A 14,518-nucleotide genomic window follows, 5' to 3' on the forward strand; every position below is an offset into this window, starting at 1 on the left:
TAGGGTTTCAGCAAAATTAAGCAAATGTGTTCAATCTGTTATATCATCTAGGAAGCTCTATTGTGATTTTTCTACTCCATTAAAAACATTGTACAAATTTTGTAAAGTATATAATTCAAGATTATATGATAAAGATAACTATGATACTTTTAATATAAATAACCACTCTAATCAGCTAAAGTAGCCATATCAGATGAAACCATGAGGTAATAACCAGAGGCACCGAATTTTAAAGGGAAGGAATGTTTAAAAAAGGTGAGAACAGAAAAACTTTAATTTACTGTACGTGATATTATACGTTTCAACTTCCAACAGAGAAAACAGAAACGACTAGGTGGAAAAGGATAAATGTAGACTAAATCCCCCTTAAAGGGCAATCAAACAACGGGAGAGACGGTTCCAGGAAAAAACCCTGACATTGATATATGCAGTAATAAAAGTTGAAAATAATCAATGACATTTTATTGAGTGTTTGATATAAACAAACCCTGATCAGTCCCCCTTTTATATTTTACATAAACAACCAAAGTCTATATTATATTTTAGATGCACATTAATCTATAGATTCCTGTAGGACAGCTGAAATCTACTGCAATCTACAGCCATGCAGTTAACATGTATGGCTCCTCGTGTGAACAACTGAAAGGAGATGGTCCCTCAAAGCAATGACTTTTTCACTAAAGAAGCAGGAATTAAAATGTGGAAAGTGCCAAACGACTGTCATCTGTAACACCCTGCACTTCCTCTTAGGCCTCCCTCCTCTAAGTTTCACAAAGAGACCTGTTAAAAGAGTCAGTGTCAGATACCTGGGCCACTGGGCATTGCAAATGGCATCTCAGAATTAGCTAGAAGAATGTGGGCAAGAGGAAAGAGTTTATGAAAAATCTTCAGTCAAATATATTATTTTTTTTAAAGCATATTTGTTGCACTGTTATGGGCAAAGAGGATAAAGGGGAAGCCCTAAGGAATGACATTCTCAAAGTCTGGGCATTCTCCCTTCAGGGAGATGCAGCCAATGCCAGGCATGATGTAAAAAGATCCCTCACTGCTGGTCAAGTGCCTGGGCTTCTCCCAAGGTGGATGCCATGGGGATTGAGTTGTGGTTCAGTGCTACACCTAGACAAACAAGCTGTGTTTTGCAGCAGTACACTCCTTCACCCCATAAGGTTCCCTCCCCTCCCCAAATCCCACCCCCACCTGTCAATCAGAGAAAAGCTGGTCCTTGACAATTCCTCCCGACAGGGTTTACCTCATCAGAAGCAATAACTTGACTTTGGTTTGCTTTTGTTTCTTCCCATTGGCTCTACTTTATCTTACTTATAAAGTAACACTTGGAATGGAAACATTTTTTAATGATATACTGGCTGACTGAAACAAATTACCTTTGATTTATTTTATATCTTAAACCAAAACGAATTCTTGCTCTGACATTAGCTTATTCAGAGTGAAAGTTATTTCATTCTTAACGTGAGAGATCCAAAGAATAATCTCTAAAAACCTCTCTGATATCTGGGTAGGAGATATCATTCCTCATTTCCTCATGCCACAGGAGGAAAAGGTCACCGATTATACTTAAGACATGTCCTATATATTGTGCCACTAAAATGAGTATATGGCAAGTCTGTGGTAGGAGGCCAGGGTTCCTGACTCAGTTAAATGCTGTCTAGATAGCTCGATTTGGAGCTGGTATCCTGGCTTCTTTCCTTCTTCAACCAACTTGACCTTGCTCTCCAGATGTGGATTCTTTCCTTCATTTTTGGTAGGACCTGAGGTCTCTGTGGGTCGACTTTTTGTTGCTGGCTCAGCCTATCCCTGACCCAACAGTTGCTATTTGAACCAGGTATTAGGTATTTTATAGAATTTCTGGAGAGGCTAGAGAACTGGGCTTGGTTGTTAGCAAGTTTCAAAACAGCCGCGAGAAATGGCCAACCACTGCACTGGACTGTTCGTGAAACTTCCCTGCCACTGCCATTTGCCACACCCTGGACACCAGGGATGGACTCCAAAACCTCCAGTGAAGCTGAACCAGGAAGTCCAGGTGCCTCACTCATGACACTTGTCAGATTTGATCTCTCTTTGCAGAGCCAGTACTCACACTGGTCATCTCTGTCTCCTAATCCTAAGCAGTGTGTCTTCTTGGTGAAAGACAGGTCACATGCTGAGACTACCTACAAGGGAGTCTTGGGGAATGTAGTTTTAGCATTCCAGCCTCCCAGAACAAGAAGGAACACTAGAGGGAAGTTAGAAAGGGTGTTGAGTGAGGCATCTGCAATATCCACCCCACCCTAAAGGGAATGGGAACTCCCCACGTAACTCATCTGGGATGAAGGAGTTCCCATCTTTGGGCCTGGGTTCTGGGAGTCTAGACAGGAGGATGTTCCTGGGTGGTGGAGGGAAAACAGTGTCTGGCCAGGGAGGCAGGCTGGGAGATAGATAAGGAGTTAATGCAGCAGAGAATCTGCTAGAATGGCTTGGTACCTGAGGGGCTCCTAAGATAGCCACATCTAGGAGACACCATACATGACTCTCTGTGACAGTGGAGTACAGTTGTTAACAGTACAGACTCCGGAGCCAGTCTGCTGGGCTTGAATGCAAGATCCACCCTTATTAGCTGTGTGACCTTCGGTTTTATATACGTATATATGTGTGTCGTGCATGTGTATGTGTCTGCACATGTGTGTGTTTGTGTGTGTCTAGGTCCAGCTTTCCCTGGTAATGGGTCTGTATCCATGCTAAGGTGGTGACAGTGATGAGAGAGAAGGGGAGGAGTAGCCCTTCCTACATGACATTCTCTCTCTATTATTAACCTTGGAAGATCGGAGTATTCTTTTATTAAGAAAGACAAATTAAGAGTTTGGACTTACACACTACTATATATAAAATGATAAACAACAAGGACCTACTGTATAGTACAGGGAACTATATTCAATATCTTATAATAACCTATAATGGAAAAGAATCTGAAAAATAATATATATACATATATCTGAATCACTTTGCTGTACACCTGAAACTAAAACAACATTGTAAATGAACTATACTTCAATTTTTAAAATAGTAAAATAAAAAGAAGAAGAGGAAGAAAGTGAATAGTTCTCCTTACACAGGGAGCCTGTCTCTCTACCTGAGGAACAACAGAAAATTGCAGAGGAATTACAAAGGATTCCCTTAAGCAAATGAGCTCCTATATCATAATTACAGATTAAAAGGTTTGATGGGTTGTATCAGTTATCTAGTACTGTGTAACAAATCACCCCCAAAACTTAGTGCCTTCAAACAACAACTTATTATCTCTCATTCTTCTGTGAGTTGGCTGGGCAATTCCTCTGCTGGTCTTGTTTTTGTTCACCCACACAGCTGCATGCAGCTGGCTGGTTGGCTGGGAGGGCAGTCTAAGTTGGCCTCCCTCATGTGTCTGGTCATTGGTACTGGCTGTGGTTGCCTGATTCTGCTCCATCGGTCTCTCAGTCTCCTGTAGGCTAGATTCACTGCCTCGGGTTGACAGAGACCCATCTCTCCCAGTGCTCCGGAAAGTGCGGGCAGCACTGCAAGGCCATGTAGGAACCAAGCCACCTCACTTTCACCACGTTCTATTGGTCAAAGCAAACAAGGCCAGTCCAAATTCAAGAGAGTGGAGAAATGGACACTACCTCTGGATGAGATGAGCCCCAAAGTCACACTAAAAAAGGGAGTGCCTCCTGGGATGTGGGCATGGGGGAGGGGCAGGGGGACAGGATCTGTTGTCACTAAACAATCCATCACACACAGGAGGTAAATTCAGAACTGACACAATAATTAAGGATTCAGTGATGATACAGAAATTCCAAGTTCAATACCAATCTTCTTAACAAGGCAAACACAACCGTCATTGTGATTAATAATTTCCCGCTGTTTTCCTTGAAATTCAGAAAAATTGAAAAACGATTTTTGCACTACTGTAGTTGAAGGCAGAACTTTTCAGTAACCACTTCATGATGAAATGAATAAGCTCCTTAGGTTTTTTAAATTGTAGCTTAAAAGTAATCCACTCATAACAGAAATATTACCTTCAAAAGGCCCCTCCAGGGCTTCCCTGGTGGCGCAGTGGTTGAGAGTCCGCCTGCCAATGCAGGGGACACGGGTTCGTGCCCCGGTCCGGGAAGATCCCACATGCCGTGGAGCAGCTGGGCCCATAAGCCATGGCCGCTGAGCCTGCACGTCCGGAGCGTGTGCTCCGCAATGGGAGAGGCCGCAACAGTGAGAGGCCCGCGTACCGCAAAAAAAAAAAAAAGCCCCTCCAAGCCCCAAGAGTCTAGAATTCCAGGACCTACATTAAGGCTCAAAGGACTCTATTGGCTCCTGTTACTGAAAATGTCATAGTTTTCAAGTGTCTCTGGCATGCTCCCTCACTGAATGAAATCTTAGGGGCTTTTCAGATCATTCAAATGAGTTTATGATGGGCCCTTCATAGAAAGAGAGGTAAAAATCCTCCCTTCTCCCTTATTTCAAAACTTTCACCTGGCTTATGCTTGAGAACAGACTGAGTGTGGCCACTCCTGCAGGGAAGTGCCCTCCTGGCAGCCCTGAGGGGCCGCTCCCCTTCAGGCTGCTGGTGACAGAGCCAGCCCTGCACAGAGTTGTTTCCCTTCCCCAGCCATCACCATTCTTATCTGTCCAGTTGAGAGGCGCTGGATTAAAGCTGGGCCTGGTCGGGGGCAGCAGCACAGAGGGAGTGCTGAGGTTTGTTTGCAAGGAGCTGGTATCATCCCGAGAGCAGGTGAGCGCACAGGGCTTACCTGAGAAATGCATGACTCTCCACACCTGTGCCTGCCTGGGCTGGGGATTCTTTTTCCTTCTTCCCACTTTCTTTTCAAATTCGATTTTCAGTTGGTACTTTTGAAAATGACTGTGCCATGGTTACAAGATTCAAAAATTTTTTCTTTTGAACAATGTTTTTGTTGTGGCAGGAGAGACAATATTTAACAGTTTTTCATTTCTGTAAACCATCTTATGTCTTCCAAAAACGTGTTTTAAACTCATAACTTACAGATCATCATAAAAGACATCCCAGAGACCATTCTATTAATTGAACTCAATGAAAAAATAAAATGCAAAGTTGGATGAGCAGAATAACCAAAAGGCTGAAAGGAAAAACAACAAAGCATTAAAGGTATTTATTTGGGGAGATTAGGACTTTGATGATTTTTTCCTTCTCTTTTCTTGAATTTTAACATTTTTATTGTAAAAAAAAATTTGTACATACAGGAATTTTACTACATGTTTAGGGAGCAATTAAGAATTTTGTTTTCACTCCTAAAATAATACATTAGCTTGTTTGTATAGATTGATGTGAAAACAGTGGCTTGCCGTTTATTTTATATTTAACTCTAATTTTATGGCCAGGGATTAGCCCTACGACAGCAAATACAGGCTAGATTTACAATGTCAGTGTCTTTCTTCTCCAAGGAAAGCATATTAAACTCCCACTCTGGTGCCGGGGCCATCTCAACCTGAAAGCTCAGTAAGTAGCCTTTAGACTTACCTTCAAATAGAAACAAACAAACTGAACAAGAAGAGAAGGAATGTTGTCTGCAACAATTTCAAATATGTACTACCAGCTTTCTTTTTTGAGCAGTGCTCTTGACCAGAAATCCTAGGAGAGACTGGCTTATCAGTTGATGGAAGAAAGATATTCAAGGAGAAATCCATGCAGACACTGTTAGCCAGTGACCAGCACTGAACGCACAAAATGATAAGAATGCCAGTGTTTAAAAGAGCTGGAACTTTTTGAAACAGAGTAGTACATGGACTTTGTCAATCTGATGTTTTAACGAGGAAATAGATGCCACCATTTTACTTCGTCAACTTTATTTTTGGTGGGGGGGATGATGTTGTTTCTGAAGATACTAATTATATCTCAAGTTGCAGCCAAGGAAAAGTTGCCCTCTAGACTACTGTTGCTACCAGCGCTTGGGCTCATAACTGGGTATTTTTGTGAAACAGTAGTGCTGGAAGTCTTTTAACGTCACTTAAAAATACAAATATTTTAAGCTTTCCCAAATTTCCAATTTTTAAAAAAAAATCATTAAGGCAATTTCTATCCCCAAGAATGCAAATGACAGAGAAGTATTTAAAGTGAGATTTCTCTCTTCTACAATAGTAAGGTTTCCTTTAATACAGTGAGGTATCGTTAAACCAATAAATGAGAGTCAATTTGTATATTTTACCTTTTAAATTAAGCATAATAGATGGTATGATTCAGTCCCACAAAACATGTTTTGAAGTAGATAAATCTACTTGTAGTAACTTCACAAATGTTCCTTTGACTTTGGATTTATTATTTCAACTGTCTCTGGTGAGGGCATTTCATATGCTTATAAATCTCTTTCATTTCTTTTTTGTGCTTTAGTGCTTCATGTTAATGGACTCCATAACTGTTACATAAGACACATCTATCTGTAAAGGTTTAGGAACAAACATTTATACCAAGACTGTAAAAGTTGGCAGCCTTGGTGAATAGTAAATAACAGTGAATAGGAGTGAACATAAATATGCAGATCAATTAAATAACAGATTGCCTCCAAAGAATTTTTTAAAATGTTGCCTGTCGAGGTAGACACATCCAGCACTCAGGTCAATGCAGGATGAAGTAGGAATCATTAGGGTTTCATAGCATTCAACTTTAGTTCTCTCAAGTAAATAGATTTTCCCTAATTTTTGGAATATAATCAGTGTTAAATCAATCTATTTCACTTTAAGTTGCAAGAATCATATTCACTGGCTCTCCACCTCTCCTCCCTTCCCAGTCATCATACTCAAACCCAACTATGCTTCTATGTTCCCTAAAGTAACCATTTTTGACCACTGACTTTAAGTTAGATAATTGTGAAATTTCACACTCGAAATTCATAGAAACAGGCATATTAGAGTTTCAGATGAACTTCAATTCCTCAGTCTTATCTGTTCCTAACAACCTTAGCTCACACGGTTAAAGGGGATATTGTAAGCAAGTGTCTTGCACATAGTAGGCACTCAATGAAGGTGAGATTTCCCTTCTGCAGTCTTTCTCAGTGGGTTGAATCTCCACCTCATACTCTCAGGGACATTGATTGGCATGAAAGAAAAGTCACATTACATAGTTTAAACCCATTTCATATACTCATCCTACCTCTGAAGATCCTTGAGAGCAGGAAACATGCATCTTCAAATCTTCATTTTTGTACCCCAGTTCCTAGCGTGTGTAAGTGTCAACAAAAGTCAGTGCTACTGCTTCTCTTCTGGTTGGCGAAGGAGGTCTGGGAGGGTGCGAATGGGGCATCCTGGTTAGCAAATAAAGGCAAGATTACTTTTTAACTCCTTTAAGACTTTTTCACTGAAGTTTGGCATGGGCAGTCCACTAAGGGAGAACCTTTGAGTAAATATGTAGCTCTAGAAAAAAACGTGCTATGCACATTAAAGATGGAGAGAGCCCCAGTAATTTCATTCCAATACTGAGTCCTAGCCAGACCCCAGTGCCTCTCTGTGATCTAAGGTGACTGCACCCTCATCTTAACACTTGAAAGAAATTTTCCAGGCAAAAACTCACCATTCAAATGCTATAGTCAACAAAAGCCTTAGGCATTTATTTGCTAAACATGAATTTAATTTAGCAAAGTTTCATTGTAGTTTGAGGGAAGGTAATATTTGACTCAACTAAGGCATTATTTACAAATGAGGAAAAAAGTTAACACAGTGGACAAAACATAAAGGGTTGAATGACACTGAAATGTAGCTTTGAGAGTCACATTTATGTTAAAAGCAGCAGAAATGTAAAACTTCCTTATGATATACTAGAAAAAAACCTAAATATGATAAAACTGTAGTCTCTGGTACTCATAAATCATTAGTAAGCACTCTTTAAGTTAGATAATTGTGAAATTTCACACTCGAAAGCACTCTTTCTTTGTGATGAATCAAAACTACAACAAAAGTGGCAAGCTATAAATATATACCTCCACTGTTTATTTTGCCACTACAAAAGATAACTGCCAACAGACTGGCTAATCCCTTTTATAATCCATACATGCAATACATAATGTATACATTTTATATTAATCTTACATTTCATCAGTAATTTTAATTATACAATTTACACTATGATATATCACACAAGTGCTCTTGAAACATGTGAAAGAGACCATAAAGAATGCACACAAATGAAAGTAACTGTATTTTGTAGTAACACTGATTGTAAGTGACTTTTGCATAGTTAATGACTGAGAGTTTTCTAAAGCTGGTAAGAGACATCAAGTCACAGAATTAAGAAGGCTTATGCATCCCAAGCAGGATAAATAAAAAGAAATCTACGCTTAAGCAAATTCTAGTATAACTGCTTTAAAAATCTAATATAGAGAGAAAAATATTAAAATCATCCAGATTTTGAAAAGATAGATTACTTCCAAAGGAGTAATAGCAGATTTCTCAGTAGAGATAATGGAAACTAGAAGTCAAAAGAAATGGCATATGCAAACTGCTGAAAGGAAATAATTTTATACCGAACAAAAATATCCTTCAGGAATGACATTTCCAGATAAAAATAAAATAACTTCTCATCAGCAGACCAGCACTTCAGGAAATACCAAATGGAGTTGTTCAGGCAGGAGAAAAATGGTCAGTGTATAAAGTTAGATATACAGGAAGTACTGAAGAGCAAAGATAATGTAAATGTGCGGATAAATCTAAATGTGTAAGATTTTATTAGGCAATACTGATTTTTATGTGTTGTGGGGGTAAAAATACAATACATGACAAGACCTGCATACAATTGCAGAGAAGGCAAATGGAAGTAAAGTGTCCTGAGGGTTTACATTATCCAGAAAGAGAGTAAGACTAACAGGTAACACTAGACTTTGAAAAATCAAGACTGCATGTTGTAATCTCTAGTAAAACTACCGAGACAGTATTAAAAGGATGAGTAAATGTCAGACTAGTAGAGGAGGAATAGAGAATACTAACATCTGTTCCATCAGCTCAGAGTAAGCCAAGAAGAGAGAGAAAGAGGAACATAAAATAGGGTACCAACAGAAATAAAATATGAAGACATTAGATTTAAATACAAACATGTTAAGTAAATACATTAAGTATAAACAGGCTACGTATTCTACGTAAGATAAAGATGACCAAACTTCATTAGAAAAACAATTTATGCTATTTACAAGAAATATATTACGCTATAAGGACAGATAGATTGAAAGTAGAATCATAGGAAAAGATAAAGCAGGCATTCAGTAGCCAAAAGAAAGATGGTGAGTTATAGCACTATCACAGACTTTAAGGCAAAAAACATTACTAGAAAGAGCAACACTTCATAATTACAAAAAAATTCAATTTATTGAAAAATAATATTGGATTTTTTTGCACTCAATAAAGTTGCCTAAAACACATAAAGAAAAATTTACAGATCTATGAGGAGAAATAGACTATCTGCAGTCATAATGAGAGATTTTAATGCACTCCTATAGTAACTTTTATAACCCTTATAACACGCAGATAAAAAGTCAGTAAGGATAGAGATGAAATGCAGGATTGACAAACTTGATCTAATACATAGAATATTGAGTCCAGCAAGGACAGAATGCACTTAATACATGGGAAACAGTTTCCCCCACAAAATCGACTAGATCCAATGTCATAAACCAACTCTCCATATGTTTTCAAAGAATGAGATAATAAAAAGTATATTTTCTCACCACAATACAACTAAGCTAGAAATCACTAACAAAAAGATTTTTTAAATGTTATGTTGTGGAAATAAAGTACTACACTTCTAAGTAACATGGCTTTTTTCTAAAGTGTAAATTAGAAAATATTTTTAACTGAATGATAATGAAAATACTACATATCAAAACTTTAGATGTGGAAAGCACCTAAAGTTGTGCTTCTTCTGGGGAATTTTATCATTTTAATTGCACATAGAGCAATAAAAGAAGAAAGGCTAAAAAAATTGATGAATTGAGGAAAGTAAGTCAGACAAAGACAAGTACTATATGATCTCTTATAGGTGGTATCTTAAAAAAAAAAAAGCAAGCAAACAAACAAAAAAAAACAACTGAGCTCATACAGAGGAGAGATGGTGACTGTCAGAGGTGGCAGTTAGGGATGGGAGAAATGGGTATCTATTTTTTTGGTTTTATTTTTAGTTTAAATAAATTGAAAAAAATAACCTAAGTTCTTTGTGTCTTAGTTTTCAGGATTCTTTCTTCTCAGGAATGTTGTTATTCATGGATTAATAAAAAGAAGAATTTGGCTTACACAACAGTGAGAGCTAAAATACTTGCCCCCGACACACACACCTATTAGAATGGCTAAAATCCAAAACACTGACAACACCAAATGCTGACAAGGATGTGGAAGAACAGGAACACTCACTTATTGCTGGTGGAAATGCATAATGGTACAGCCACTATGGAAGACAGTTTGGCAGTTTCTTACAAAATGAAACATACTCTTACCGTATGATCCAGGTATCACTCTAAGAGGTATTTACCCAAAGGAGTTGAAAACTTATACCTACACAAAAACCTGTGCACAGAGTTAATAGCATCTTTATTCATAATTCCATAACTTGGAAGCAGTAGGTGAATGCATAAACAGTGGTACACCATACCATGGAGTGTTATTCAGCAATAAAAACAAATGAGTTATTAAGCCATTAACTGACATGGAGGAAATATAAATGCATACTGCTAAGTGCAAAAAAAAAGAGTCTACTTCAAGGACATAGAAAATAATAGGAAATTAAACTCAAAGAAAGAGAAGGAAGGAAATAAAGTTAAGAACATAAACTAATGAAATAAAATCAAACCAAACATAATCATCAGTTCCATTGATGGAGCTGTTGAAGAAAAAAGAAAAATAAATAGCCAATGTCAGGAATGAAAAAAGAAGACCTGACTATAAGTTCTGCAGACCTACAAAATTATAAAAAGATATATTAAATAACTTTATGTAAGTAAATTTTAAAATATAAATGAAGCAAATTCCTCAAAATATACATGTAAAAACTGACAGAAGAATAGAAAATTTAAATAATCCTTCAACCATTAAAAAAATTAAACCTATAATTTAAAACTTTACAATAAAGAAAACTCTGGGCACAGATGGCTTGTAAGAAACATTCAAGGAAGAAATAACGGCAATCTTTCACAAGTCTTTTCAGAGAACAGGAAAGATACCTACCATTTGCCGATTCACGTTAAGGTGCTAGAATAACCCTGATTTAAAAAAAAAGTACTGACAGGAAATTCCAAAAAAGAAATTTTTAAGCTGGTCTGATTTGTGAATATAGATGCAAATATCCTGAACTTAAGAATAACAAACTTACCCATTAACATAAAAATGGAATGTTGGTGATTTGCTTGGTCTGAACTGGAAAGCCAGAATCAATTTATTTACTGTTTTTGTTTTCCTGAATTCATTTCAGAAGTAATGCCTTTTTTCAGTTCTTGTTAAGTTTGTTTTATATATATATATATATATATATATATATATATATATATATATATATATATACAGCAATAGAAAAAAAGGTCAATACATGTTGGGCATATTCCAGAAAGCAAGGATAGGTTAAGATTTAAAAATCAATGCAATTCACCACATTTACAGATTAAGGGAATATCACCTGATTATTTTGGTTGATTTCAATACATGATGTTGATTTAATTCATGATAAAACCTCTTAACAAACTAGGACTAAGAAAGGAATTTTCTTCAGTCAAAAAAGAATATCCCCACCCAAAAGAACATTCAGCAAATATCAGACTTAATGATAAAATATTGAAAGCTTTCCTTCTGGCATTAGGACGGACAAGTTTATTATTAGTTTCCTAGGGTCTTCACGTGGTGTCTTCCTCTGTGTGTGTCTTTGTCACTCCTCTTTTTACAAGGACACCAGTCGTATTGCAGTAGGGCCAACCTACTCCAGTACAATCTCATCTTAACTTGATTACATCTGCAAAAAACCCTATTTGGAAATAGGGTCACATTCACATATACTGGGGTTTAGGACTTCAACGTACACTTTTGGGGGCAAAATTTAATCCAAAAAACAAGGACTCACCCTATTGTCACTTCTTTTTGTACTGAAGGTCCTGGCCATGCAATAAGGCAAGAAAAAGAAATAAAAGGTATAAAGATTAGAAAGGAAGAAGTAAAACTGTCATTATTCATGAATAATATAGTTGTCTCTGTAGAAAATCCTAAATAATTCACAGATAAAATATTAGAATTAATAAATTTAACAAACTGGTCTATTCAAGATTAATAAACAAAATTTATTTTACTATGATGTAATACCAAAAAACAAAAATAAGTGTTTAAAAAGATATAATTTATAATAGCAAAAAAACAAAACAAAACCAAAAACCAAACACCTTGAAATCAATCTAACATGTGTAAGACATTATGAAATCTTACTGAGAGAAATTAAAGAAGATCTAAATAAATAGAGGAATATAACACATTCATGAACTGGAAGACTCAATGTTACAAGTCTTTCCAAAATGATGTATACATGCAATGCAATTCCAATCAAAATCCCAGTTTATGGAAACTGACAAGCTGATATGAACTCAAGTTTATATGAACACAGAAAGCGTCAAGAATAGCCAAAAATCTGTTGTACAAAGTGCTGAGACTTGTACTAGTAAAAATGAAGACTTACTATAAGTCTATTTTCATTAAGACAATGTGGTATTGGCACAAAGATAGACAAACATGCCAATGGGACAGAAAAGAGGGCCCACAAACAGACCCATGCATGTAGGGACACTTGTTCCATGACAGAAGTAGCATTACAGAGCAGTAAGTAAAGAAAACACGTTTCAGTAAATTATGCTGAGACAAGTGGAATTCATATGGAAAAAAAAATTCGACCCCTAGCTTGTGCTATGAACCAAAATAGCTACACCCAAAAACGTGGATGAATTTCACAAACAAATTTGAGCAAAAGAATACATAAGATTCCATTCACACAAAGTTAAAACGAAACTAAATCACATTGGAAGAAGTCAGGATTGTGGTTAATTTAGGGAGAAAAAAGTGTTAGTAGTTGCGAGTGGGTACAAGAGGAGTTTCTAGAGAGCTGGTGAATATTTCATTTCTTTAGATGGGTGGGGTTCTAGCTGCATTTGCTTTGTGATAATTCGTTGATTTGTACATTTACATTTTGTGCACTTTTCTTTATTTGTATTAATCTTCCCAATAAAATTTTTTAAAAGTAGACACATTCACTCACTAAACAAATATTTATTGAGAAATCACTATACACCAGACATTGTACTAGATCTGAATCAAAAGGAATAAATATAGGCATAAGCCCTGTGATACCCTTAGCTTGCTACGAAAGGGGGACTCCCTCTTTATGTGGGGTGAAGGTGATAAGGAAAGCCATTAGATCCTTCACTGGGCTGAAACATCAAAATAGTTCAGAAGTGTTCTGTCCAACCCTCAAAAGTGGTGGTTACTCTTTGTATACACTGGAAGGTTCCAGGGTAATTTGAGATCTACACTTAATTATACATAGGAATCCTATCTGCTTACCTAAGTAAAATCTTGTCTCGAAAGTCATGGCACTAGCCCCTAAGAAAACCAAGAGAATACTATTATTAATTTGCAGTTAATTTTGGAGCTATTACACTAAAATAAAAAAGTTCTTTGAAGTTCTAATGCAAAAAGCATTGAGTTTCAAAACAACATTGTCCTGATTATAAAATACATGCTCAACGTAGAACATCTGGGAAATCAGAAAATTACAAAGAAAACAAAAATCCATTTTTCTATCACCATAGCTACTGTAAATGTTTTGGTACATTTCTTTCCATTTTTAAAATGCCTTTATACATTTATTTTCACAGTTGACATCCGAATTTCTACGTGATTTTGCAAACTGAGCTTTCCATTTAAAAATATGAGCATTTCCCCATGTCATTAAATAACTTTCCTAAACATAATTCTTAAGTTTGTAAAAATTATATCCCCAACCTGAAACATCTCAATGAGAGGTCATTCATCTTGTGTAATCGAGTCGAAACATCCGGGGTCCCAGAGTTCTGAGAGGCGTCCAAAACTTAGCTAAAGCCTCTGATGGAACATTGGAACCTGGCAGGCGCGGCGGAGGCTGCTCCAAGGGCAGCTGCGGTCACAGACCGGGACCCGTCCGCAGAGTCCCCAGCCCTAAGGCGCGTAAGTTGCCAGGAGGACCCGGAGCCCGGAGAGTCCTCGACTTTCCATCAGGTTTAATACGCGTCTACGCTGTAAGTTCCTGGCAATACCCCAGCGCACACCCCTCAGCTCCCGGGTCCGGGCCGAGCCCGCAGCACCCGAGCAGCGCTGGCTCGCTCCGGATCCCGGAGCCCAGAGCAGCCTCTGGGTGGCTGGATTCGGCTGCGCCCTCCGTGGCGCGCCACTCCCGAGTCCTTAGCTCGGGTCGCTGGGCTGAACTTGGGAGGAGGCGCCCTCGGTTCCGGGCCTGCCCAGACTGCCCCATCCCCATCACCCC

General features: G+C 37.7%; 1 long non-coding RNA gene across 1 annotated transcript; it reads right to left on the minus strand.

Annotated features, from left to right (window-relative positions):
- Positions 1-1,202: 1,202 nt before the first annotated feature.
- Positions 1,203-14,517, minus strand: LOC125963788 (uncharacterized). Its single transcript, XR_007476193.1, has 4 exons — positions 13,561-14,517; positions 12,080-12,110; positions 7,148-7,298; positions 1,203-6,435 (listed from the first exon to the last, which is right to left on the minus strand). It is a non-coding gene; the product is annotated as an uncharacterized LOC125963788 (long non-coding RNA).
- Position 14,518: the final 1 nt, after the last annotated feature.

The sequence above is a fragment of the Orcinus orca genome, chromosome 3, assembly GCF_937001465.1.
Source record: "Orcinus orca chromosome 3, mOrcOrc1.1, whole genome shotgun sequence".
NCBI lineage: Eukaryota > Metazoa > Chordata > Mammalia > Artiodactyla > Delphinidae > Orcinus > Orcinus orca.